The sequence below is a fragment of the Balaenoptera borealis genome (genome assembly GCF_965194805.1).
Source record: "Balaenoptera borealis genome assembly, chromosome: 10".
In the NCBI taxonomy this organism is placed as follows: Eukaryota; Metazoa; Chordata; class Mammalia; order Artiodactyla; family Balaenopteridae; genus Balaenoptera; species Balaenoptera borealis.
Genome location: NC_138874.1, coordinates 101,915,274 through 101,941,713, shown reverse-complemented (window position 1 = coordinate 101,941,713; position 26,440 = coordinate 101,915,274). Strand labels below are relative to the sequence as shown.

The following is a 26,440-nucleotide window of genomic DNA, read 5'->3' as shown; positions in this document are numbered from 1 at the left end:
TCTACCTATCGACCCAGTCGCCCTCAGTATCTGTGAGGGATTGGTTCCAATACCCCCACAGATACAAAATCCAAAGATGCTGAAGTCTTTTATAAAAATCGCGTAGTATTTGTAGATAACCTATGCACATCCTCCCGTATACTTTAAATCATCTCTAGATTACTTATAACACCCAATACAATGTAAATGTTATGTAAATAGTTGTAAATACAATGTAAATGCTATATAAGTAGTTGCAGGTTTGTGGCAAATTCAAGTTTTGCTTTTTGGAACTTTCTGGAATTATTTTTCGAATATTTTTGATCTACAGTTGGTTGATACGGAGGGCTGCCTAGACACACTGTGTTTATCCATTCTTCTGTGGACGGTTCCACCTTTTAGCTGTTGTGAATAATGCTGCTATGAACATAGATGTACAAATATCTCTTCGTGTTCCTGCTTTCAATTATTTTGAGTACGTACTCTCTAACTCCCTTTTTTAAAAAATTTAACTTTTTATTGAAGTTTATGTCACTTAAGAAAACCTTGGTGTACTAATGTGGTTCTCCCACATTCTAAATCACCTTCATACTTTAAATCACTCAGTTTTCATCTATAGTGCGGGTGTCCTACCATCTACTTCACCATTGCCCTCTCATGAGAAACTGAATAGCCATTACTACTGGGTGTTTCCCATGGGCTGGTCGTAGTACACAGTTCTTCACATACATTGGCTGATAGGACCCTTACAACAATTCTTTGAGATGGATATAATTATTAGCCCCATTTTAGAGGCAAAGAAACTGAGGATAGAGAGCCCAAGGCCATTCTGCTAGTAAGGACTGAAGTCAGAAATCAAAGTCTGTCTGACTCCCAAGCTTAACTTCAGCATCATATCTAATGACATTACCGATGGGTCTCTTTTGGCTGGCCCTGGAGTGGCCTGAATATATGTGGACGCTCACATTCCAGGAGCCATGGGGCTGATTCCCCAACGAGAACAGATCTGCCTTTTACAGTGAGTGTTCTTTCTCAGAAGCCAGGCTTCACGTAGCCTCAGAAAACCAGAGCAGGTTCCCAGCTCCCTAAGAGAGCTATCGGATCATGTTTCCTCCCCTCTGCTTCCTTTCCTTTTTCTCTTGACCTCTTACTTGCTCAATTCTGCCTTTACCCCTGACCCCACCCTTACACTGTCCTCCAGACTATCCAGGTTCAGGTGACAGAAACCCAGCTCAAATTAGCTTACACAAACAAAATGAATGTTTTGGCTCATTTAACTGGAAACGTAAGGGTGCATCTGGCCTCAATCCTGATTGGATCCAGGGTCTCAAATGATGTCATTAGACTGTTTCTCCATTTCTCAGCTCTGCTTCTCTCTGTACGTTGATCAGTTCTTTCCTGCAGTGGACAGGATTTCTCCACGAAGTAGGAAAGATACTCCCAAAACTCCAAAACTACAGTGTCAAAGCTCAGCTATCCCACCAGAAGGAGGGCCAGTTTCCTTCTCCCAGCATCCATAGACCAGTCTCAGGGAAGGACTCCAATTGGCCATGCTTGGGCCATATGCTAATTCCTTAACCAATCATGTGGCCAGGAAGAGGCAGTATTAGGACTGCTGCAGACTCAATGGCACAGAAGGCAGTTTGTGTTATCAAAGAGAGAGGAGGAAAAAGCATGTGTGCTCAGCAGACAGAAGCAATAACCATCATTCACTTTGTCTGCCTTGGTCAAATGGCTCCTCCAAGCAGCAACAGACCCCCCACATGTGGCTACTGCTGTTACCACCACCCCTGCCACTCAACCCCACCATCACCGGAGAGTGAATGGAGCCAGAGCACGCTGCCTTAGAAAGAATTTAAACCTCACGTCTGTGGGGATATCCAACCCATCCAGCCCTGTTTTCCTTGCTGGAGGAGACACTGCACTATCTAAACATTTTCATCATCTGCTGCTTCTTCCAACTCACTTCCCAGGCTTAGCTCATCTTTCAGAGGCCTCGTCTCTCCCCCACTCTAAGGTACAAGAACATGAGGCGCCCAGATGTCCCGGCTGTTTACACTGCACGGAGCATGGGGCCGTGCGTGTGGCTCCCCGCTCATCCCCAGGTTCTTTCTCCCCACAGTCCTAGGCTCTGCTGATCGCTACAAGCCAAATGGTCACGGACAAGCGTGGTCATTACGCTGCCTCTTCCTCTTGACTCGCTGCAGACCTGACCAGATGAAATATTTGGCTTTCTCATCATAAGGAGGCCTAATGTTTCTTTGCCATTTGATTGACTGTTAAATGAAAGCCAGGCCCTTTTGTTTGGTGTGGGGTTCTTCTGTTTGTTTGGTTTTTTCCAGCATGTCATGATTCATTCATCCCTGGCCTGACTCCACGGACAAGCTACAATACTTGGCACTATTCTCCTCCTCTCCTTTGTCTCCCTTTCCTTCTTGTACCCTAGGCCCACCTTGAGGAAAAGGTTCTCTTCCCTCTGACATCACTGAATGCTCTTGCTGTAGGTGAACTTGGACCAACATTTCAAACTGCCAGAGACTAGGGCTTTGGGAAATAAGATTTGTTTAAAATAGTTGGATGCTCCTGAACCATCTGCCCGTGCCAAATTGAGAAATAAATCACGAAATATAAACCAGAGAAACAGAACAACAAAACTTTCATTTTCAACTGACTTACAAACTAAAGAAACTGTAGCAGAATGAGCAACGGACGCGAATGTCATTATAACTAACTTGGTCTGAGTAAGACTTTATCTTATCAAAGCACTTCCCTATCTACCAACTCATTTCATTTTCTACAGCCATACCAAAGGGAAGTAGGCTAGGGATTGTTCTTATTTCCATTTTGCAAGTGAAGAAATGGCAGATCCATGTCTCGGGGTGGGCCTCTTCAGGGAGCCTTCTGGAAAGAAATCCCTAGTGTCCTCCCTGAGAAATTGAGTCAGGAAATGGAAGATCAGGTATGAAGTTGGCATCAGAGAAGACGAGCACTGAGGCTTGTCAATTTACCTTTCTCCCCTGCACACATTCCCAGGGCACCATACAAGGTCCGCTGAAACAGGCCAATCCTTTAAAAATCCTAGCCTAGAAGCCAACTAAGCAGATAGTATAGCCCCATTTTACAGCTGAATAAACTGAAACAGGAAGGGTCACTCAGTGCCTGGGATAAATCACACAAAGAGCCGGCCAAGAGAGAAACAGAAACAAATTCTTACTCAGACACGGCATGTTATTCTACTTTGTCACTGGAGTATAGGATTATTTTCCATTTGCACGCTTGACAAGAATGTGACTCCCATGAAGAAGGAACAAGAATCGCACATCCCCTGTCCCACAGTCTCTCCGGAAAGCTAAGAATATAAATATACAGATTACTGTTTATACGCTAGGGTTGTGGGCTTGGATTGAGAAATTCACAAAATCTATTCTTTGTACTCTGAGCTTTGAGTTTTTTACTTCCTTTGAGTTGACAGGGAAATGAATGCAGATCTTTCAGTGGATCCTCACAGTTATGGGTCATTCTGAATGGGCACCATAGGGGTAAGAAAACAGAGAAGTGGCAAAAGAACAAGGATTCTTCAGGGTGAAGCAAAAGATATGGCCCATGTGTAGATAACTAAAAAGGAAGAAGTATAATTAACAGTTAGTCATCCATTCAATCATTCATTCAATAACCATCCGTTACAATTCTCAAACGACCTTGAAGTTCTTGTGGGAGGTAAATGAGAACACTTATGTATATGAGAAGCCCAGGGCGACGCTCATTACATGGTGGGCCTCCAGTCAACGCTGGGTCCCTTTGTTCCCAGTGTCCCAGCTCTGTGCTATCCTGAGCAAATACTTAGAAAGAAGAATGAAAGTGGTGTCTTTGTATGTGAAGACTGGAGATGGTCTAGAAGCAGGGGGGGAAGAGTGGGAGATAAATGTGGTCATGAGAGAGAGGCTGGGCTGGGCAGGGCTTTCCCGCATGCCAACTCCTCAGGAATCTCAGACACTGGTTGCTATGGAATTTCCAACAATTCCCATAACACACTCCCACAGCTGGGCAAGTTTAGAGTTTAAATAATCTCACGGTCAAGGGAGACCCTCAGATGTAACAGAAGGTATACTGGGCCTTGAACAAGCTCCTTAACCTCTCTGGTCCTGTTTCCTCATTTGCAAAGCAAAGGGGGAAGGACTACATGCTTCCTAAGGACGTATTGGGCTCAGCATGACTATGAGTTAAGGTTTCCTTCACGTACAGCCAATATCTTCACTGTAAATTTCAACTCACTTCCTTTTATGAAATCAGCTAACTCTAGTCTTCCTAACATAATACAAAGATCATTGGGCTGGGTGGACCAAGATCCAGGGGCAGGGACCCAACCTCAACAGGACCAGCTGGCTCTAGCCACTCCCGTGGCCACATCTGGTTCCAGGAGCCTGCTGAAGTTTGGGGAGCATCCTGTGCCATCCACCAGAGAGCTGTCTAGGGCAAATGACTCAAGTTCTCAGGAAGATTTTGTTCCAAAAGGATTGCTGTAAAGGCCACCCTGAGAAATGGAACCTACAGAAACGGTCGTGCGGGAACCCCTCCCCGTGGGTTCCAGGGACAACCATCTCCTCTGGTACGGACCAATCAAGGCTTCAGAAAGGACTTCTATGTCTAACCCTGTCCTGCAGAACCTCACCACATCCCCATTGTGTGGCTGAGGCGACTTTGCTTCTGTGAGATTAAAACATCTTCCCAGGGGCTTACAGTGGGCGAGGGGTGAACCGCAGTTCCAACCCAGGTCTGTGTGAACCAAAAGACTACTGTGAGCTCTCTAGCTAAAGAGACGTCAAAGAGAGCCCCGATGGGGACCTAAGAGGACAGCGTAAAGGGGCAGGACAGAGGGAAAGCCCTAGAAGAGGAGGCTGGACAAGCCTGCTGGGAGAGACTGCCTGCACGCAGACCTTAAGGTCTGGGGGGCACTGCCACCTGGGGGAGGACGTTGCCTTCTGGCCACGTCCTGCTTCCCCAAGAGACCACCACCCACCAGCCCAGCACAGACCAGCGTGCCTTAAAGGCTGGGGCCTGGGACATCAGCCCCAGTTCCTAAATCTAGGGGTGGCCACTGTTGTCCTTGTTCAGAATGTGCCTTGTACGAGCACACTCAGCCAAGAGAGGGGGTGCTTCACCCATCAAGCCATGTGCCCATTGGGCAGAGTCTGCCTTCAGGGGCTGACTTCCTAATTCATGCAAAGGCGCTGAGCCCTACTTTAAGCGGCCCCCTTTCTGGTGCTCTACTCTCATCCATTCCAGGAATATCTGCTTCCGGCCAGGTCATGCAATTGTGCAAAGAAGAGGGAGACACAGTCCCTGCTCTCGAGGAGCTGAAGGTCTAGAGCAAAAGGCAGGCACACGGACCGTGGAAAAGCAGGGGCTCAGGGCACAGGGAGGCGAGGGGCCACTCATCTGTATTCTGGAGTCTCTCGTGGCTAATCACTCTCTATTATGTTCTCCTCCTCTCTCCCCCTTCTCTGGTAAATCAGAATTCAGGTAGGGGGACCCCCAGCCCCCATCTCCTCAGCTGCTCTCCTGTTCATCTGATCCCCAGCTTAGTGTGACCTGGGCTGGCCACCCTTCACCCCCAGGTGTAGTCAAAATGTCCTTTGTCTCCAGGGAACCTGGGAAATTCCTTCCTTTCTCCCAGCTCAGGGACCGCCAGTCTTAATAGGTTCAGTATTTGATTGTCAACAGATGGAAGGTCAATTCTGTAAAAACAAGGACTTTGGGTCTGAATTGTTGTTTCTTTAAGTCCCTCCAACTCTCTGCGGGATCTCAGGCCAAGACATTAGGCTGAACCTAAAATCAATCAGGCCCCAGGCTACAGAAAAAGTGGCTCAAAATACAAAACGTGCTCTCAAAACACGGTGCCAAGCTTCCTTCTCCAGAGCACGGACGCTCCGTGTCTCTGAGCAGTTTAAGGAACAGCACAGACATCGGTCTGAGGGGACCGATCCTTTTAAGGATCCTCCAAGATGACAACAACAATAACAAAGGGGCATCTCACTTAGCATGTTCAGGCTGCTGTTTATTGAAACCCCGTTTTCCAGAAATCTCCCTCATTTATGGAGCCTGGTTGTGACCACATCGGCCTCACCCTCCCGCTTGCTTAATGTGTCACAGGACGGAAGCTGGGGACTTCAGAGAGAGAGAGAGAGAACCAGGGGCTCATGTGGAGCATGGAAACAGGGCTCTTTTGGGGTGGCCTTTCCAGAAAGCCACCAAGTAAGGAGAATGAGCCCACCGCCTTCCTGTCAAGCAACAGCCGACCAAGGTCTGCCAGGGCCATCCTGGGGACGTGTGCGGACCCCCGTGATCAGAGGCCCCGAGTGGACCAGGGGCTGGAGTCAAGACTGTTGTTGACTCAGTAAGAGACGATTTCTAAGAGGGAGTGAAATCCTGCTGTCCCTGGTACCACCTATCCTAGCCCCCAAAATTCCAGTTGTGAAAATAAAGTCAGCCAAAGGAGCCATTCTCCCTGTGCTGCTAGAAATGACAGGTCACTTTGGATAAAAAAAGAAGCAGTCACTGTGAACATGCTAACAGCTTAGCTCCTAAAAGCCACACGCCCTTCTCCTGGGGAGAACGCTGGGGCTCCGATCAGGGACCCCTAGCCTCAGCTCAGTGCCTGCTTCTGGCACGAGGGCAGAGTAGCCAAGGGCAGACAGCAGAGAAGATAAACGTCCATGGTAGGGAGGCTTCGTTATATAAAAAGCAAGTGCATGGCTATAAATAGCATACTGGGATATATGCAAATCATAGGCAAAGCCCCCTGAGAGTTCTCACTCTATTCAATATTTCATGAGCACCAAACAACCTACTTGCTTCAGGAAGTAGAACTATTGATAACAGCTAACGTTTATTGAGCATTTACTACATGCTCACACTGGAAAACCAGGGTGCTCAGGGAAAGCTTCAGACAGGAGGCTTTGCAAGAGAGTTGGAAATGGAGTGGAAATGGCACTCCTGGCAAGGAAGGCTGGGAACAAAGGCCCAGCGGCGGGAAGGGAGTCCGAAGCAGGACTCCAACAAGACCTTTGTGAGGGAAGGTAGGTTGGTTGCAGGTCGCGGCCTCACCCGGAAGGCCCGCACTTCTCACCGAGGAAAGGCAAGTGTGAGCAGTTGCTTCCTTGCACCGGTCTCTTTATGGGGCTATTGAGCCAAGGACCGAGCAAGACAGAAAGGTTTTGACAGTTTCATTTTATTTTGTTCTAAACAAGAGATAATATGAAATAGACACCTGGGAGTGTTTTGAATTAACAACCCAAACCAAACCAACAGCTGCATCCCAGAGAGGGGGGAAAAGTTTCCTGCCTTGGCCATATTTCCTTTCAGCAACATTACATTAACACTTATGAAATACAGCTGAAAAGTCATGCAGTATTTAAGGGGAAGAGAAAGGCACTTCCATACTCTGTGCAGAACGCGCTGCCAACTAATTGGCCGTGTAAGCTGGGTTTTCAACTCATCTGCAGAAGTCTCGAGGTTAATGAAACCATTACATATGCAAGGATGTTACGGAAGGGGGGGAAACAGGGAAGAAGTAATTGACAAGGCTCTCCATCTACCTTTGCGGTGTGGGCTATTCTTACCTGACAGGACTTATCAAAGTCTGCGATGCGGGCGGAATGGGTCTCTCTGGGTGTGTGTGCGTGCGTGCGTGTGTGTGTCCATGAGCGTGTGTGTGTACAACCACGCTAATGAGGACAATTCTCTTTCTCCATCTGGAATCCATTAGTCGTGATTATGGTGACGGCCTCTCCTTCCCTTCGTACTATCAGAATTAGCTAACCCCATTACTACCCAGGCCACCTTTCTCAATCTGCTCCACAGAGCGTAGGAGACGGCTTCCTGTCATCTAAGCCGTCTCCCTGTTTCCCACTCCGGAGCCATTGTAAATTCCCTCACCCCGTCTCAATTACAAGAGCCCTAATAGGCCCTCTCGTCCCAAGTGACAGGCCTCTGCAGGTGTTTGGGAGGCGGGCGGGGATGGGGGGGGGTGTGGAGGGAAAGCCAGCTGATCGCGTGCTCGCGAGCCTTACCCGGGCTCCTCCGTGCTCACGGCACCAGGCCTGCGTCTTGCAGGTGTTTGGCAATCATCTCAGCCCAGTTACCTCATCGTTTCTTGGGGTGGCTGGAAAAAATAAATAAGGCACGTTAAAACGGTTGTTACGACAAAATAGGAAAAGCCTAAGAGACAGGCAGGACCCCAAATGGAAGGCTTGATTCCTTTAATCAATCCTGTGGCTTCAAGAACAGGACCTGCCCCAGCTGATCCCCAAGAAGGGAGCAGGGAGATGATTTAGGGGTGCTCTCCGGATGAAAGCACAGATGAAGTTAGTAAGTCTCTTGGACTTTGGGCTTCCCTCCTCCCCCTTCTTCCCAAAGGACCTTATTTCCTGGCCACCGCACTTCACCCTCACCAGTAGGCTGTGGCAGCAGGCAGGGACTTTTAAAACAGTGCGAGAATTTGATATTTCCCAAAAGGTCATCAAAGGAGTCACTATGAACAAACAGTTGGATTATCCGGCCCTTATTTCATGGTTTAATACGGTTTTTATTTGTTTGGAGTGTAGTTGGAGGTGGGCACCATTTTTTCAGGACAGTTCCTCTGTGACCAGGTGTCGCCTTTGTGTGCCCGAGTTAGCAGTGTCCCCAGCATGGCATTTACTGTATTATCTTCATGTGCATCAGGACATGAAAAAGGTTGGGGAGCACTGCCCTAAAGGTCTCCTTTTTTCCTGTTCTACATGTTCCCTCAACCCTTTTTTTCATGCTTAGACAGTCAAAGCTGTAAGGTCCCTTACCTTGGCCAACAATGTCCTCCGTTGACCACTGAGGCCAATGAGGCCCCTAGGGTCTCATGACTTACCTGATGTCACACAGCCCTGGGGTTGGGGGCAGAGCTAAGATTAGAACTCAGGCCTCTTGGCTCCCCACTGAGGTCTCCTCCAACTTCTTTCTGACTTGAAGCAGGCATTTCCCCGGCTTCCTGCACTATAGAACTTGTTCTCACCCCCTCCTGATCTCATTTCTCTCTCCCCTGCTGACCAGCAGGTGCTGATTTGAACTTCCAGGCTACCAATCTGAACAACCAGGGCATCAGGAATATATCCTAGTAGGAGAACTTACAGCTTTCATGCGTCCGAAACCAGAGGGGAGAGTGGGACCACTTCTGCATTCATCTGCCACTCTTAGTTTTAGTTAGAAAAGGACGGCAAGGCGTCCTCAGGAAGGCCAGCTTGGGCTAACCCTCTGTATCACAGGCGGGTGCAGACATTAGCTGCCATAGTCGGCTTTGGTTCCTGTGGACTAGGGGAAAGCGCGTCCTGAGTGTTAATCCCCTTTCACAGCCCATTGGTGCCAGGATCGACATGGTACCCAAGACTTATCAGTTCAGAGTGGGCAGGGTTCAATGTGGGCAGTCTGAGGGGAACCTGTGGTGCCACAAATACCCCTTTTCCAAGCGAATTCCAAAGTCTGGAATTTGGGAAATGGGAACTCCGGTAAAGATGAGAAAACTATACAACTCTTGTCACACCCTGCTTGACCCCACTTAAAACTCCATCTGAGCATCTGTCCCTGTGTTTCGAGATGCTAGGGTTATTTTTGGCACTGTCTACGTGACTGTTCACCCCTCTGCAAATAAAGAATTTTCCCACCCCAGTTAGGGATGGCTTAATCTGATTAGCGTCCAAGGCGGATCAGGAGATGATAGATGTGTTCTAATTCTTCATCAGGGAGGGGGCAGGATGATTCTAAATGCTTGTTCCTCCAGGTTGAGAAAATTAGTATTTCTCATATAAGCTGTCGTGTCCACACCTCAGGAAACTGGTATGATGCATAATTTCATTCAAACTATAGCTTACAACCATTCAGAGATCGGGTGGCGAATGATAAGTTGACTATACGAGTTGTCTAAAGAAGTTCAAGCTATTTTAAAAGAAATCAATAGTGGTGGCAACAAGGAAGCTGGGAAGTGGGTGCTCTCCCAGACTGTTGGTAGAAATGAAAATTGAAATGACCTTTCTGAATGGCAATTTGACAAATACGTACTAAAGACCGTACAATTGAGCATACTCTTTGACTCAGCAATTCTAAGAATTTTACCCCAAGGAAATAATCAGAAATGTGTACAAAAATGTACATATATGAACTTTCATTACAGCAATTCTGTATCGTAGGAAAAAATACAAATAACTTAAACCCTAATAATAGGAATTCACTTTTAAAAATAGTGAAACATTGCAATAGAGCCATTGAAAATAGGGGATTAAAAATTAAAATGAGAAATTTCATAATATAATTATAAGTAAAAAGGAAGTCAGGCTACAAAACAACTTCTCCAGTATTATTTCATGTTTATAAAAATCTTTGTGTGTATGTGTGTTGATATGTATAGCTGATGCACTTTGTTATAAAGCAGAAACTAACACACCATTGTAAAGGTATTATACTCCAATAAAGATGTTAAAAAAAAAACATATATTTGAAGGCTATACTCAAATTTTTCCACAATGACTATACATTGTTTTTATAATCAGAAATGAAAATTTTAAAGAAACGAAATCAATTCCTTCAGCTATGAAATAGAGAGATAATGGAGTAAATAGTACCTTTTCTTGTTATAATATAATCATCTCAGCCCTACTCTCAGCTCTCAAACAAAATTTTTCTTAAGTATCAGATGTGGTTCAATCAATACCCCAAATCAACTAAATTCATCCAAGACATAAACTTAGTTTTATCACATACACATTGTACTATGTAATTTTACGAGTACAATGGAATAGTCTTCATTCTCTTCCCTTGTGAGAAAATACATGTATCTGCACATCTGATGTTTGGGATGGATATTGCCCGAAACCTAAAGGACTGGGGATCTCCCTACCAACACAACTGCCATCACTTCCCTCCTGTAGAGCATCTTGCTGGATCGACCAAGGCAGAACTTTTCCATGAATGGCCTCATAGTACACTTCTAAATGACTTGACATCTGAAGCCAGAGAGGTCCTGGGAATTACAGCCCCAGTACTGAGAAAGCAAGGCCTACAGGAACACAGGCCACAAAAAAAATAAACCAGAATTGGTATCTCTGCTTAAGTCACCTTATATGCCTGAAAAACCATAAAGGAAGTTAGAGAGTGTTCTCATTGATCTCAAAGAGCCATTGCCAACCAAAAGGACTCAAAAAGGTCTTTAGTGGCATAAAGGGTGGTCTTGGCCGCAAAGCAAATCCTGGCAATAACTACGAGTTAGCCACTCTACCTCTCAGAACTTCCACCTTCACCATGATCCGTCTTGGACTACGGATGCCTCTGACTGCCCAAGGGGCAGCATCTAGAACTTATTCTCTCCAGGTAGGTCTAGTGACCAAAATTGCTCCTCTCTCCTCCCAAGCTATGAAAAATACTACTCCCTCAAGAATGGCTGGTTAGAGGCATTGATAGGAAAGCAATCTGATTGAATTATTCACATTAAGATATAAATGACTATAGCCCTAGCACTCCCTGTGGGTGTCTTTTAAATGACACTAATTCATTCTTTTTGAAAGTGTAGCCTTTGAATCATCTGCATTAGAATCACCTGGGTGCCTGTTACAATTATGGGTTTCTGGGCCCCTGCTCCTATCAGAATCGGAATCATTCCTGGTAGGCCCCAGGGATCTGCATTTTAAACAAGCCCCTTTGATTCCTGTGCACCTTGAAGTCTGATAACTGGTGGAATATGCAGGAGTTGATATCTTTGAGCAGAGAAGGCTTCACAGTTAAAGGACCACTTTTCACTCCAGGAGCACCCACATCAAAAAAACAGGGGTGAGAAATTCCATCAACACAATACATTTTTATAACGTTTTTATACAGCTTCTATACAGCAATCATCTACATTTTAACAATGCAGAAACTGGGGCTCAGAATGATTAGGTAACTTCCCCAAGGTCACACAGCTCTTAAATGTTGCGTCTAGCACTTGAACCCCAGCAGCCTTAAGAAAGTCTCCTGAGGACTTACTTCAAATACCAAGTTATAACCCATCTCAACCACAACTTCTCCAACTTTGCTAAGACAGGCAGCAGCACCCAAACCTGAAAGGCTGTGACGACACCCCTAAAAGGAGAGAGAGAGAGGAAGAACAAAACCTGGCTTAGGTGTGAATTACTTAGAACCCTACACCGTGTGTCAATTCTCACTGAACACTTTGGACACCAGTTTAGGCTGGCTGATGTATTATAGGTTTGCCTGAGAAGCCTCAGAACTTTGAAACTGTTCCCATTTGTGCTCTGATTACACATTCGCTCTGACTTGAAAAAGAATTATGTTGTTAGGAGCCACTCACTCCCTCTCCGCAGCTGCTTGTAGCTGTTTCTATCTGTAATGATTGTTTAATGACTGTTTAAGAAAGTGCTGCCTGAGGTTCTCTAATCACCCAATTTTTATTAAGCGCTCAAGGAAATCACACAGGTGCAGAACTGCCTAATTGACAGGCAAGCCACGAGTTGTGCAGAGCTCCCTTCCTCCAGACGAGGAAGTGCGACGCTGATGGCAATATGCACCCCACCTCACCAGCAAAGGGGGAAACGTAGAGGAGAATCACACTTTGGTTCCCCCAAGGGGAGCGAAAGAGGGTTCTGAGAGAAGAGACGGGAGAGAGTGATGGGGACCGGGAGTAATAGATATTATGAAGAGGGTAGCAGCAAGGTCTAGAAAGATCACTAAAGGCTTGGAGGTCAGAAACCCTCATCTCTCCCTACCCTGAGAAGCAACCTGGAGATCCAAGACCCTTCATCCGAGGGCTGTGGAAACTGCCGGCCGTAACTGGAATGAGCTCTGGAGCTGAGTAGTTCAACGAACAGTTATTGATGACAGACACTGTTCTAGTTGCCATGAAGTTGGTACACAGATCAATGAAGAATGAATGAAGATGAATGGATAGATGTCCTTACCTGTAAGGCGCTCAGAGTCTGGGGTAGGGGAGGCAACATAGGTTGATACTGCAGCCATCCCTACCGTTTGTTTAGTCCCGCTATGCACTACACACTGCTAAGAGGTTTACAGACATAATCGAAGGACATACATAATCGCATCTCCATATGAGAAAACAGAGACTTAAAGTAATTAGGCTCCTTACCCCAAATCATGTAGCTAATCAGTGATGGAGCCAGCGTTTGAAGTGATGTCTGGCTCTAAAGCCCACGCTCTTAACCACTCTCCTAGACTGAGAATTTAGCTTAGAGTTACTTTGCATATGGAGAGTAAGATGTGCCCAGGGCATGATGGGAGCACTGACAGTAGACACTTAGCCCAGCTTGGATTCAAATTCTGGATCAGGCACTTACTAAATGTGAGACCTTGGGTTAAGAGCTTAATCTTTCTCAGCCTTAGTTTTCCCGTGTCTAAAATAGGTTCAATAATATCAACCACATAGGACTGTCTTAGAATGAAAGGGGATAAAGTACATAGAGCATCCAACACAGCATCATCTAGTAGAGCACGTAGTAGGTGATGAGTGAACATTGCTTTCCCTCCCCCTTCTGGCTGCTTTTCAGCTGGGAAATGATGGGAGCTGGCAAGCCAAAGTCAAAAAAGGCACAAAGTGCGTGGGGAAGGAGGCTGGTGGGGTGTGTGGACAGGGGCAGCCCCTGTGGGGCTAATGTCAGCCACTCTAACATTACCTAGTGAAAATTAAGTAAGGAAATGCAACCAGGTCCACATGCGGATGGGCATGGGGTATTCAGGACAGCACTGTCTGTAACAGTAGGGAGTTGGAAGCAATCTAGATGTCTATCACTTGGAAATGAATAAGATTATGAGGGGTGTCTATTATGCAATACACTGTAGGAGTTCGGGGTAATGTACTGTCTATATATACAGCATGAATACAATTTGAAAACATAGTTTTGGAGTAAAATTTAAGAGTCAGAAAGAGCTCTATAGCCCAAGTCCATTCATTTAAATGACGAACCCTTACACATTCAAAATAACATTGTATTATTTTGCAGTGATACACACGTACCTAATGTATATGTCTGTGTGAATAATGACACCCAAAGATGTCCACATCCAAATCCCCGGAACCTGTGAATATGCCATGTTATATGGCATATTATATGGCAAGAGGGAATTAAGGTTGCTAATCAGCTGACCCTGAGATGGGCAGCTATCCTGGATTATTCAGGTGGTCCCCATATAATCACAAGAGCCATGAAAGAGGGAGCAGGAGAGCAAGTGTAAGAGTGATTCGGGTGAGAAAGACTAGACCAGCCATCCATGGCTTTGAAGATGGAAGGGGGCTGGGAGCCAAAGAACGCAGGCAGCTTCTAGAAGCTGGAAAGGGCAAGAAGACAGATTCTCCCCTAGAGCCTCTCAAAGGAACACAATCCTGTCAACAAATGATTTTAGCTCAGTGAGACCCATTTCATGATTCTGACTTCCAGAGCTGTAAGATAATAAATGTGTGTTGTTTTAAGCCACCCCACTTGTGGTCATTTGTTTCAGAGGCAATAGGAAACATACAGCATCAAACACGTTAGCTTGAGTACCAGAGGCGGAAGAGGAATGGAGGTGAAGACTGGAAAGGAAGGGAGTGCCGTACATGGACCAAAGGTGATGTTATGCCCCGTGCTGAGAAGTGTGCTATACTCAGCTCGGTACCTGAGGTGAAGGAAAAAATAGAGAAAGAAGGGAAAGGGGTCAGGAAGGGAGATGGAGCAGAGGGAGGGGTTAGAGCTCGTTGGTTAGGTGGCACGTTCCAAACGGTGACTTCAGGTCCAGCACAGCGCGCCAGATGCACTGAAGGAACCAACACACAGATGAGAACTGATGACTGTAAAGGGGGGTGCACAATAAAGGAGCAATCGTGTTAAGGTGGGTTAGATTAGAACAACTCCTAGAGTGGGCGGGAACCTGGTCTATGGTCCCCTGGTTTAAGGGTGTGGTACAAAGCCATCCTCCCTACCACACTAACCAAAAGGTACCTCTGGGCTGGGTATAGAAGACTAACTAAAGAAAATCAGAACTGCCCTGTAAAATGGCTTATTAATACCAATTTTACAGAATCTCTTCCAGAAAATAGAAGAAGATGGAATGTTTCCTAACTCATTTTACAAGGTTAGTATTATCCTGATACCAAAACCAGACAAAGACAATACAAATATATATCCCTCATGAACTTAGACACAAACATCCACAACAAAGGTTTAGAAAATTGTAGCCAGCAGTTTTTAAAAAGAATTGTATACCATGACTAAGTGGGATTTATTCCAGGCATGCAAGGCTGGTTCTACATTTGAAGATCAATCAATGTAACCTACTTTATCGATGGGCTAAGGAAGAAAAATCATATGATCATATCAATTGATGCAGAAAAAAGCATTTGACAAAATCCAATACCCATTCGCGATAAAAAATTTCCCAGCAAACTAGAAATAGAGGGAAACTTCTCAACTTGATAAAGAGCATCTATACCTACACACTAACATGATACTTAATGGCAAAAGACTGAATGCTTTCCCCCCAAGATCAAGAACAAGGCAAGAATACCTATCCCTGCTACTCTTATTCAACATAATACGGGACAGGGGGGCGGCGGGTGAAGGTAATGGTGTACTTATTGAGCATTCCTGTGTTTCCCAACAATAGGAGCCAACATCTGGACCTCCAGCTCACCTCAAGACAAGTGAGGCCTCAAGGATACAGCACCAAGGCCCCACCCTTGATATCTAGGCTGCCCAGATGGCAGCACTTCAATCTGAGGTCCCTCTCACTGGCCTCTCCCACACGTTTTCATTTTTTAAAAATAAATTTCCCCTCAACATTGATTATTGGATTTAAACCCTCACTGCATCCCTTTGTTCTTCTGAAACTAAAGAGTTTCCCAAGTTACCATCAATCCAGTCCAAGCTAAGAGAAAAGAATCCAGATTGCACACTATTTTGTATTACCTGAAATCAGAATGCAAAAGAGCTTACTTTTTCTCACCCCCCAAAATTGCAAAATGCTTTCTTGTTCACCGGCTCATCAGCTCCAATCCTCTCCTCTCACTTCTGGGCCTTTCCTCAACGTCACACAGCAAGACGGGGACAGAGCTGGGCTTCCACGCAGATCTTTTGCTTCTCATTTCGATAAACAGACGCTTTTCACCTGCTGCTGTCCTGCCCTGCAGCTCTGGAGAGACCATACCCCAGGAAAGCAGCTGAGGGTTTAATGCATACCTCCTCGGTATGGAAGCTGAAGAGAAAAAAAATCAGCCTTGTTCCCGCCGTGCAGAGACGGCACAGAAACAGAAAAACTGCCGGGACTCTGAGAGCCTCTGAAAACAGGATGCAAAACACAGAGCCCAGCCTACCACAAGTTCAGCAAAGTTTTTACGCGTTGAACTCTGAACTTTGAGAAGTCTGGAATCTTCAGCAATTGCTTATTGCCTGCAGGATAGACGCAGTTAGTCCCATGCCTTTTGGGCATGCCCTTAGCTGCAATCCTCATTGAAGTTTCCATGCTGCTGCTTTCAAAACTGCTCAAATTCCTTCACTCAAGTGTTCTTAGCACTTATGTTGATAGGGAATACTTCAAAGGGTACATCTTTACTTTATCAAATCTGATCTAATTTTGCAGATGGAATCAAAGAGGTTCATTTTGAGTCTAGTCAAGTTTGCCAACCATCCCGGAGAGGAGGCATCGATGCTTTGTCGTCTGTGTAATTAACCTTAACTGAGAGCCCCCCAAAGACACCGGGGTCTTTAGCCATCCGGACCCAGAGACCCCTGGGCAGAGGCAGGGGCCCCCCCTCAGAGTGAGAGGAGCATCAGGAGGGGAAAGATTGGTCTCCAGCACCCTGGGACTCACGGCTGGTCCTTCTCCACAGCAGTCAAAGGCAGGGTGGGTGTTCCAGGGGAGCACTATGAAGGCAGAAAATCTAATGAGCTTCAGTGTGCCTGGCGGTCTTCAGAGTGTGCTGTGTGGTAGAGGGGAGCCCCGGACGCAGGCAGCCAAGGCCCGGAGTAGTAACCTTCACCCTCGGCTGCAGGAACAATAATGCTTCTCTTCTCCCAACCTGGCACTTTTTAGAAAACCCAAAACTTGATGTCGGTGCTAATTTGCCCCCGATACCTGCGTTTGAAGCTGGATCCAGGCGTGGATTCAGCTGCCTAACCAGACAGTAATTTCCAACTGAGCTATTATAATTGTTACAGTAAAATGTCTGTCTGCATACAACACACCAGGTTGGAGGAAAGCCATTGAGTTTGGTGTTCAGAAAAGTTCTCTGTGGCTCAGAGCAGAAACAGTTCTGGCTGGTTTGACTTTATTTGGAATATATATATATACACATACATACATACACAGGGCAGCCATTTCGAATTGAATTGAACACAAAGGCAGAAGTCTTGGGGATTCAGCTCTCATTGTCCTCAGGTCTGGGGTCCCCCTTTTAAAAAGCTCTTCAAAAACTCCCACACACAACCGGCCCCCACCCCCTGGCTTTGGACACTGGAGGAAGTCACGTTCATCCACCAGCCTCTGGGAGGTCATGGGGAAAGTCGCGGAGCCTTTGTAAGAGGCCCGTGCAATTGACCATGAAAAGGCTCCGAGGAACAGATTTCTGCCCACTCGTTCTGGTCATCAAGGGGGTGGGCGTCACTCTCCCTTTCCCTCAGAGGAGAAACCAGGCCAGGTCTGGGGAGGGGGGAACCCGCCTCAGCCCTGAAGCCTTCAGGCCTCCCCAGGTTGCCTGGCCCCTTACCCCTTGCTAAGAGCCACCCATCTGGCTCCCCTCCAAATGTTTCTCTACCCAGCAGAGTGACCCTGTGGAAACAGATCCAGCAAGACAAAATCCTGAACTTGGCCTTGAGGGCTTTATGATCTGCCTTGACTACCTCCCCAGCCTTCTGTCTCCAGCCAAGACCGGTTTCATGGGCCTGTGATGTCTGCAGCCACATCGGGCCCCACATGCAGAAGGTTCCTGTTCTCAGGATTTTGAAATTAATTAATTAATTTTTTTTTTTTTTTTTTAATGGCTGTGTTGGGTCTTCATTTCTGTGCGAGGGCTTTCTCTAGTTGCGGCAAGTGGGGGCCACTCTTCGTCGCGGTGGGCGGGCCTCTCATTATCGCGGTCTCTCCTGTTGCGGAGCACAGGCTCCAGACGCGCAGGCTCAGTAGTTGTGGTTCACAGGCCCAGTTGCTCTGCGGCATGTGGGATCCTCCCAGACCAGGGCTCAAACCCGTGTCCCCTGCATCGGCAGGCAGACTCTCAACCACTGCGCCACCAAGGAAGCCCCCAAAATTCTTAATTTTTTAACAAGGGATCTACATTTTTATTTTGCACTGGGCCTTGCAAATTACGTAGCCTTCCACCATGCTCCACACACATTCCCATGCTTCCTCCTGCCAGAAGCCTTCGCACATGCTGTTCCCTCTGCATGGAATGCTTTTACACAGCCCATCCCCACCATTGACACTGCCCACTACTTATCTCACTCCAACTCACCCCTTAGATCTCAGCTGAATTGTCACTTCCTCCAGGAAGTCCTCCTTGCCCTCCCCAACCGGGTCAAGTCTTAGAGCATCATTCTCTTCTCTTCCGTAACTCTTCCTATGGTTGCAATTCTACATTTGTTATATATTTATATAATTTAATTACGAGCTGTTTCCCATCTGGAATATTAAGTTCTAAAAGAGTAGAAACCACATCTGATTTTTTTGCTCACCATTTTAGCCTCAGTGCCCAAGACAGTGCTAGACACATAACAAATATTCCATAAATGTGTGTTGAACTAATTACCTAATGTGAAAGGAGAACACAAGTTGGAGGCAGGCCCTGCAGTCAGACTGCCCAACTTCATATCTGTTTCTGCTGTTAGCCATGTGATCTCAGGTAAATTCCCTAACCTCTCTGTGCTTTATTTTTCTCATCAAGGAAAAGGGGATAAAAATGAGTAACTCATAGAACCATTGTGAGCTTTTTTTTTTTTTTTTTTTTTTTAAACCATTGTGAGCTTTTGATGAAATGATGTACGTGGAACAGTTGGGACAGGACTGATGCAGTCAGCAGTCCAGTGGCCAGCACTGTTATTATGGGATGGCTGGTGAACACTGCACATGCGCTCTCCGTGTATCACATGTCCTTGGAACAACCCCATATGGTAGGAACTGTTGTGCCAGGGTGGCACAGCTAGCAAGCGTCTGAGCAGGACAGGAATCCGTTAGAATCCATCTTCTTGGCTTGTGTTTGGGCCAAAGGCACATAGCAGTTGAGAAAGAACAGTGAATGGGATTACCAGGGAGTTGCAGAAGCCCAGGGTGGAGTTCTAGCTCCATCCTTTAGTATTTGTGTGATCGTGGACAATTTTCTTGGCCTTCTTGGGTCTTAAGTTTCCTCATCTACAAGTCAAGGATGATAAGAGATGCATCTCATAGGGTTGCAGTGAGTATTAAGTGAGATAAACCTCCTAAGTCACTTGGCACAGGGCATGGCTCCTAGTTAAGTATTCAGTATGTCTGAGCTCTTAGCGTTATAATTAAAGTCACATGCCAGTGTCACTCTCGCTCCGGTGCAAGGACCCGCACGAAGCCTTACGTTTCAGAGCTGCCTTGCTCCCATATTCACAGCCACCGACGCTTCCGAAGTGAATTCAGATTGTTTGCATAGAGGAGGGCACCTCTGTCCAGAATTCCTTCGACTTCCGGCATTCCCTCCACACCGCCCCTGGATGAATTGTGCTGGCGGCAACACCTCTGCTTTCCAGATCGAGGGGTGCTGTTCCCCAACGTGGAGGGTTTTCAGAAGACCTGAGGCCCCGGGTGCAGACCTCTGAGGCCTCAGAGGCCTGCTCTCCGTCCGCTCTCCCTGGAGAAAACAAAGGCATGGCGAGCAAAGGGTTCATCCCAGCAGGTGCTGGCCCTTCTCCACACGTGGGGTGCAGGGACAGGGGTGCAATCTCATACAGCCCGAATGGCTAGAACATGCTGATCTGGGATTAAAGCAGAAATCTGGTTTCTTCCTCAGCCAATAACCAAGTAAAGAGAAAAATCCGTCCGTGCTGCGGCCCCTTGCAGACTTCTCAACAGACTGGGAAAACGCGGTCCGCCTGCTAATCACCTGAGCTCAATCAGGCGGGCCTTCCTCTCCCCAGGATGAGTTAGGGCAGATGGTGAGGGGGAATCAGGTGTGACCAAGGGGTGGGCCCGAGGGGTCTTGGCTGCCATCCAGACACGTCGTGTCCCCCTCCCCGTGAGCTGGGGGGCCCTGGAGGGACACCGCGGAGGAGTTGAGGGCGTCCAGAGAGGTTGACAGGGCCCTCCTCCACTTCAATCAGAACCCTACAATTTTGTCATTCATATATCTATATATAGGGGTTCTAGAGAGGGTTCTATTTGAGGGTGGAAAGTCACTTTTTAAAAGTTATTATTAAAAGTAAAGAAGTACTGGCTTTGTCCATTTCCCTCATTTTACTCAAGATAAAGCTGAGACTCACAGAAATCTCTGAGACCTCCCTGCACGGCTAATTATCAGCCGAAGAGAGGCCAGAACCTGAGCCCCTCGCTGCCGACCAGCACTGCTCTACTCCAGCACTGGGGCTGCTGAGCGGTGGATTTGGAAGGTGGGATCTGCATATGAAAACAGCTCTGGGAGGGAAGAGAAAAATCACTGAGCCAGAGGAGACTTGAGAAAAGTTTTCCCTTTCCTGTTTTAGGAAAGGTAGGACTAAATACAGGTGCACTGACCCTCCCCTCTGCCTCTTCGGTGAATACGGTTGCCGTATCCTCTGCAGGAGAAAAGTGGGCCGTGCGCATTCCTGGAGACGGCCCCCCCTTCCAGTCCTTCTCACCAGGAGCCTCGCAGGCCTGCCCCGCACCAGCCATCAGCGTTGGAAGCACATCTAGGGGTGGCCGTTAGCTGTGGGGAGCCAACACCGGGTGGTCTCAGCTTCGGGTGGATATCGTGGGGTGTGCTCATCCCTAAATTATTTTGAGTCTGACCTCATGGCTTTGGAGCCCCAGGCTGATTAGCTGGCCATGAGGATGTTATTAATGGAAGTAAAACGTCCTTCTGGCAGAAGACCCTGAAACCTGCTTTGGTGGGTCATGAAATTCAACAGATTGGGGGTAGGAGGAGACATCCAAGGTTATCTAGACTAATGACGTTATTCTACAGAGGAGGGTGCTGAAGCTCAGAAAGAGAAACCAACTTGCTCAAGAAAAAGTAAAAATAATGATAAACCTATGCCTCTGGAGTAAAGGGGAGGGACAGTTGTGTCTCCTCTCTCCCCCAAATAACTGCTCATCTGAAACCATCTCAAATCAAATCCTCTTTCTTGAGCTACAAGGCTTTCTCCACTCAATCCTCCACCTCCCCCCATTCCCCAAATCTTATTCTAAAAGTTGCTATCCAATTAATAAGAAGTCCTAGCTTATGGATGAGTCATAATTCCCCATCTCTCATGACTGGGCCACGTAGAGGACATTTTCAGGAGTTGTTGGTCCACATGGGAAGTCCTAACCCACTGAGCTGAAGTCAATGCGTATCCCTGACACTGAGCCAGGCCCCATCTCATGGCCTGGGAAGGACTCCATTTAGCCTGGTCTTACCCAATCTCTCCTCCCAAGGCAATGAATCAAGTTAACAAGAACCAACCTAGAGAAAGTGGGTCATGTTAGCCAAAATTATTAGAAAGAGTTTTCCATTTAACTGGGGCAATATAAGTCAGGGAACTGACACTTTACTTGGATCTGAGGAATCCACAGGCATGGATTCTATTTTCCAAATCACAGTGCAGACATAAAATCAACACAGAAATAAGCAATCTCAATCAAAACAAGAAAAATGATGATCACGACAAATCAATTTCCTGTCTTGATATAGGAAGTTCATGGCTTTTTAGTCTCTTTTGCTCTAATCACCTCCACCCACTTTGCAATCTTTAAAATTTTTACCTTCACTTATTCATCCAATAAGAAGGTCAAGGTCAAGATGTTGGCCAAACCCTCATCCCCACTCAACATACTCTTCCCACTACCCCCCACCTCTCCCCAGCCAGCCTCTCCTCCAAAGTGAGCCTACGATAAAAGTACAGCAGGCTCTGTGCATTTTAAAGAGTTAGCCTATTTTCAACTATAAAATAATATGTGGCATAGAAAACAGCATGTAGGATGAAAAAAGATCCTGTTTAGTTTCAGTGTGACATTTGCCTGGGGGAAGAAGTGCAGAGCTCATCGGCAAGCCGATTGTTGAAGCCCTGACCAGTCAGTTACAAAGTGTCATCATTTAATATGCCAGTCGGATCTGCCTTTTCCAGGCCAATCACTCCTTTTGTGCTGGGGAGAGGGCAGAGGTGGGGTGCAGAGGAGAAATTGAGTAGCGGGGGTGTAGGGGTGGGAACAGAAGAATGAAGGGGGTAAGGGGCACACAAAAAGGACAACTGCAGAATGTTTTATGGCTCAAGCTCCCTCCCACCCCCATGGGAGCCTCACTGGTGCCCACTGGGGCGGAATGGCCAGAGCCCAGTGGCTCTTGGTCACAGTAGCTGCCCAGGTGAGGCATCCATAAATTATGCCCCCAAGCCCCACCTATGCCCGAGACGTGGGTACACTGGGCCCCAAAGTCACAGAACTCACACACATCCCTAGAGCTGGGATCATCTTCTGGCCCCAGATGCTACCAGAAACATCAGCTTCTAAAGTTATGGGCAAAAAGGTCAACACATCCGAACCTATTACCACCTCCTGCAAGCTCAACACATTTCTGTGTTTAGACATCAGTGCAAGATCCCGGCTCCCTTTCATGACTCTGAGCTTTGTATCCAACTTACCATTAACAGGGCTCAGCAGAGGCAGGGCTTTTGACTCTCTCTCCCCTCACCACGGCCCCCTCTCTCGGTCTGTCAGCCTTTTCTTCATCAACTATATTTGTTACAATCAAGTCCTGTCAACTGTCACGGCTTACATACAGACTGCCAGTAAATATGTCTTTCCACTCATTAGACATTCCTCTCAGTCACCTTGGGATTTCTACCTTGTCTATCTCACTCCAAAAAACTTTTGTTCAGAAGCATGAGACACCCACTGAGCAAAGTCAGCTTGCGGCCATTACCTCAGGAAGTGACAGAAAACACCCAACTGTCACTCATTAAGATCCATTTTTTCCAGAGTTGATGTAAGTCAGACTTTGCCCCCAAAACGAATCATGATTTATTTAATATATTTGCTTCTACAAGTGTCAGCTCATCAGCTTAAAATGTTCCTCCTTTAACTCTATTGAGGACTGAACAGAAAGTTTTCTTTGAAACCTCGTTTTTGCTTTAAGGCTTAATAATTAAAACAGAACCAAGAACAGTCAAGACTCTGCTCTATAGGTGCACTTTGGTGGCCCCTGGTTTTATAATTATATGTACAAAGCAGTCGTGCTGGAATTGTCGCCGGACACGCTGGGAAAATTGCCCCCCACTGAGCGAGCTGGCTTTTTCTGCCGGGCGCACTGGGCTGGGGCAAGATGAAATGAAAACCCAGGATGGTTTGAAAGCAGGGACAAAAATAACAATTAGGGAAGCCAGGAGGAGAAAAATGCGGTTTCTTAATTGCTCGGCCCATGTGCCAGCGGGCAGCTCCCCGCCACGCTGCAGGAGCGGGGGGACCCGGGGGTCCCCAGTGCTGTCCAGAGGCCTAGGGGATGGTGGGCAAAGGTGCCTCAGCCACAGCTTTCCGGGAAAGATGCCCGAGGCCCGACTTTGACCTGGATTTCGGGAGAGATCAAAGCCTGAGCCAAAGAGGAAGGTGATTTGACGGGCTGATGGCTTCCTATGGGGATCTTCAGCCCAAGGTCATCTCCAGTCACCCTCCCCTCTGTTTCAGATTCACTCTGGTCAGCACTTTCTCCTGAGAGAAGGGGAGGTTTAGCACCTCAGGAGGGGCCATTTGGAAGGTGATTACAGTGCCCCTTGATATCCCTTGGCCAGGCAGTAGGACTATGGCTAATTCTCCCTCAACGCCGGAGCTTGCTTCCCTCTATCCCATGGCCTGGGGACCCCAGAGTGAGATGAATCCTGGGCTCAGCCCCATCAGCAAAAGGACTTAGCCCCCAGACCTATACATGCAGCCATGTAAGGGTTAGTGCTATACAGTGGGGACGGCACCGAAGAGTAGAAAAGCAAGGAGAAAATCCATGTGAATTTCCCTAAAAGGAGATGGATGGTCTGGGGAGAAAGTTGGGCTCCTGTTGCCAAACACGTTCACACTCCACAACTGATTATTGGGGTGTGGCATGGGAGAGCGCAGCCTCACCTGGGCATCTCGGCTCAGAGACACTCAAAGCCCGTGCAGTTAGGGGAGATCTTAGGCATCTAAGATCTCACCTGGGCATCTTGGCTCAGAGACACTCAAAGCTCGTGCAGTTAGGAGATCTTAGGATTCTGAGAGTCTAATATTTTGCCAGGTGTTCTTTTTGTTTGTGTCTGCATTACCAAGACAAAGCGGGTCCCATCTTCAAAAATCTCCCCCACCACCTGGTCAAGGGCTCAAATCTCCTCCCAGGGCCCATCCTCTGGCTTAGGGCATCCATCACTGATAGACAAGCATGCCCAGGGCCAGCAGGGGGACTTGGAGGTTTGAAGGAAGAGTCTGGAGGAGGCTGTGGAAGAAAGGCACCTGGGAGATGCAGGGGCCACCACCCTGGTCCAGGCAACCTCACTGCTCACTGAGATAACTGCCCTGGCTTTCCTGCTCCACGCGTCCACTCTCCAACAGAAATGTTCTTAAAATTCAGATTCGACAGCAAAATCTCCCACCTGCACTCACAAACCCCTCCCACTTAAAAACATTCTAATGGCTTCCCACGGCTTGAAGGATAAAAGTCAAACTTCCTAAGAGGGTGAGCAAGGGCCTAGTCCCAGCTCTGTCTGCCTCATCTTAGGATCTTTGTGTCTCTGTGGCCTATGCCAGACTCGGGTCCCCTGAGACAGAGCCAGCTCTGAGCCAGGTGGTAGCTGGAGGGGAAGGTGGTTTCCCGGTAGAGGGAGAGGAGGGGAGGAAGTGGCTGTGACTTAGCCACTGCACCCTACAGTTTCCAATGGGTTTCCCCAGACGGGTGAGTCTGATTGACTAAAACCAGGTCACGTGCTCAATACTTAGCTGCCAAGAGGACTGAGGAAGTGGGCACTGCCCTTTCCCACTTCTGCTCCCCTCCAAGACTCATAGAGTGGAAAATTCCCTAAATATAAGGAGTTTCAGATGCTGGCCTCCAATAAAAGAAAATGTCTTCTTTCAACTCAGTTTATTGCCAGAGTATAGCTTTCCCAGGAAAGCTGGCAAAAATGCCCACTAGGCCTCGTGAGGGCACATTTTCCATCTCTCTAGCTCCCCAAGTACCAGGAAGAGGGCCATTCATCACCAAGCACCCAACCACATCCCCATCCTGCTCCTTGACCTGGCATGACAGGCAAAATTCTGAGGGAGAAAAACGCATTCAAAACTGGTCTACACATGGAACCCTTTCTCGTTGCCCATGATCCAAAGCTCCAAAGGTAAATCAGATATGGAAGCGTTTGATGAGGTTAAATCCATTTCTAACCCTTTAGCCAGCATTTAAAACCATCATCTGTTTTTAGCAGTGAAGAGCTTTAATGTACAGGGGGTACCAAGGAACTGGACTCCTTCTCTTTATGCAGCACCAGGAGGCAGGGGCTGTGGAAAATTGTGGAACCTTTTTTCCTCCAACCCTGTGAGGGGGGGTAAGAAACCCTTACCTGCTGACCTCTAAAAATGGCTGTTAATGATTCACAGCTCTGCTGAAATAGAGACCTGCGTTAATTACAAAGCAGGGTGGGAGATGTTTGGGACTAATGCTTCTCCTTGGAGGCACTGAGCCCAAGGAGGCTCTCTTCCCAACAGGAACAAAAGGAAAGAGATGTACGTTCTTCCCGCGCTGGAGGGCTTGCCCCAGAGCCCCACTAAAATCCTACTTCCTTCGCGAAACTATCACTGATGAGTGAGTCCTCCTCCTGGACCCCTGGAGCATCTGCTCTCTATAGCACTTGTTTTACTTAGTATAAGATCAGTCATTCATTTGATCCTTCATTCACCAAACCCTCATTAAGCCATGCTATGGACCGGCTTGAAGATCTTCTCTTAATAGACAAAGAAACTGGCACAACCCTGGAGATGGGGGTGGGTGGGGAATGACTTGCTCAAGGTCACACCTGTCTTAGTGGGGCCTCTGGGCTCCCACAGCTCCCAACAAACCGGTCCCCACTGATGGCTTAATTTCTTCCACCAGGGCTCTGTTCTTTCAGAATGACCTATCACTTTTATCTACTGACAATTCCCTCTACGCCATCAGCCTATGAGCTCCTAGATCAGTAATTCTCAACCCTGGCTGCACACTGGAATGAATAAGGAGAAATTTTTTTTAAATACCAGTGCCTGGGTTCCACCCCGCAGAGGTTCTGAT

The 26,440-nt window shown here is 47.2% G+C and overlaps 1 long non-coding RNA gene across 3 annotated transcripts in view; it reads right to left on the bottom strand.

Annotated features, from left to right (window-relative positions):
- The window catches only part of LOC309636000, a 127,436-nt gene that overhangs the window by 55,500 nt on the left and 45,496 nt on the right, over positions 1-26,440 (bottom strand). For 2 of the 3 annotated variants that reach the window (XR_014249161.1, XR_014249162.1), the window contains exon 4: positions 8,049-8,140. This is a non-coding gene — a long non-coding RNA (uncharacterized lncRNA). Of the gene's footprint in view, positions 1-13; positions 8,141-26,440 lie in introns of all 3 variants that reach the window. The other variant, XR_014249163.1, reaches the window with a different exon arrangement.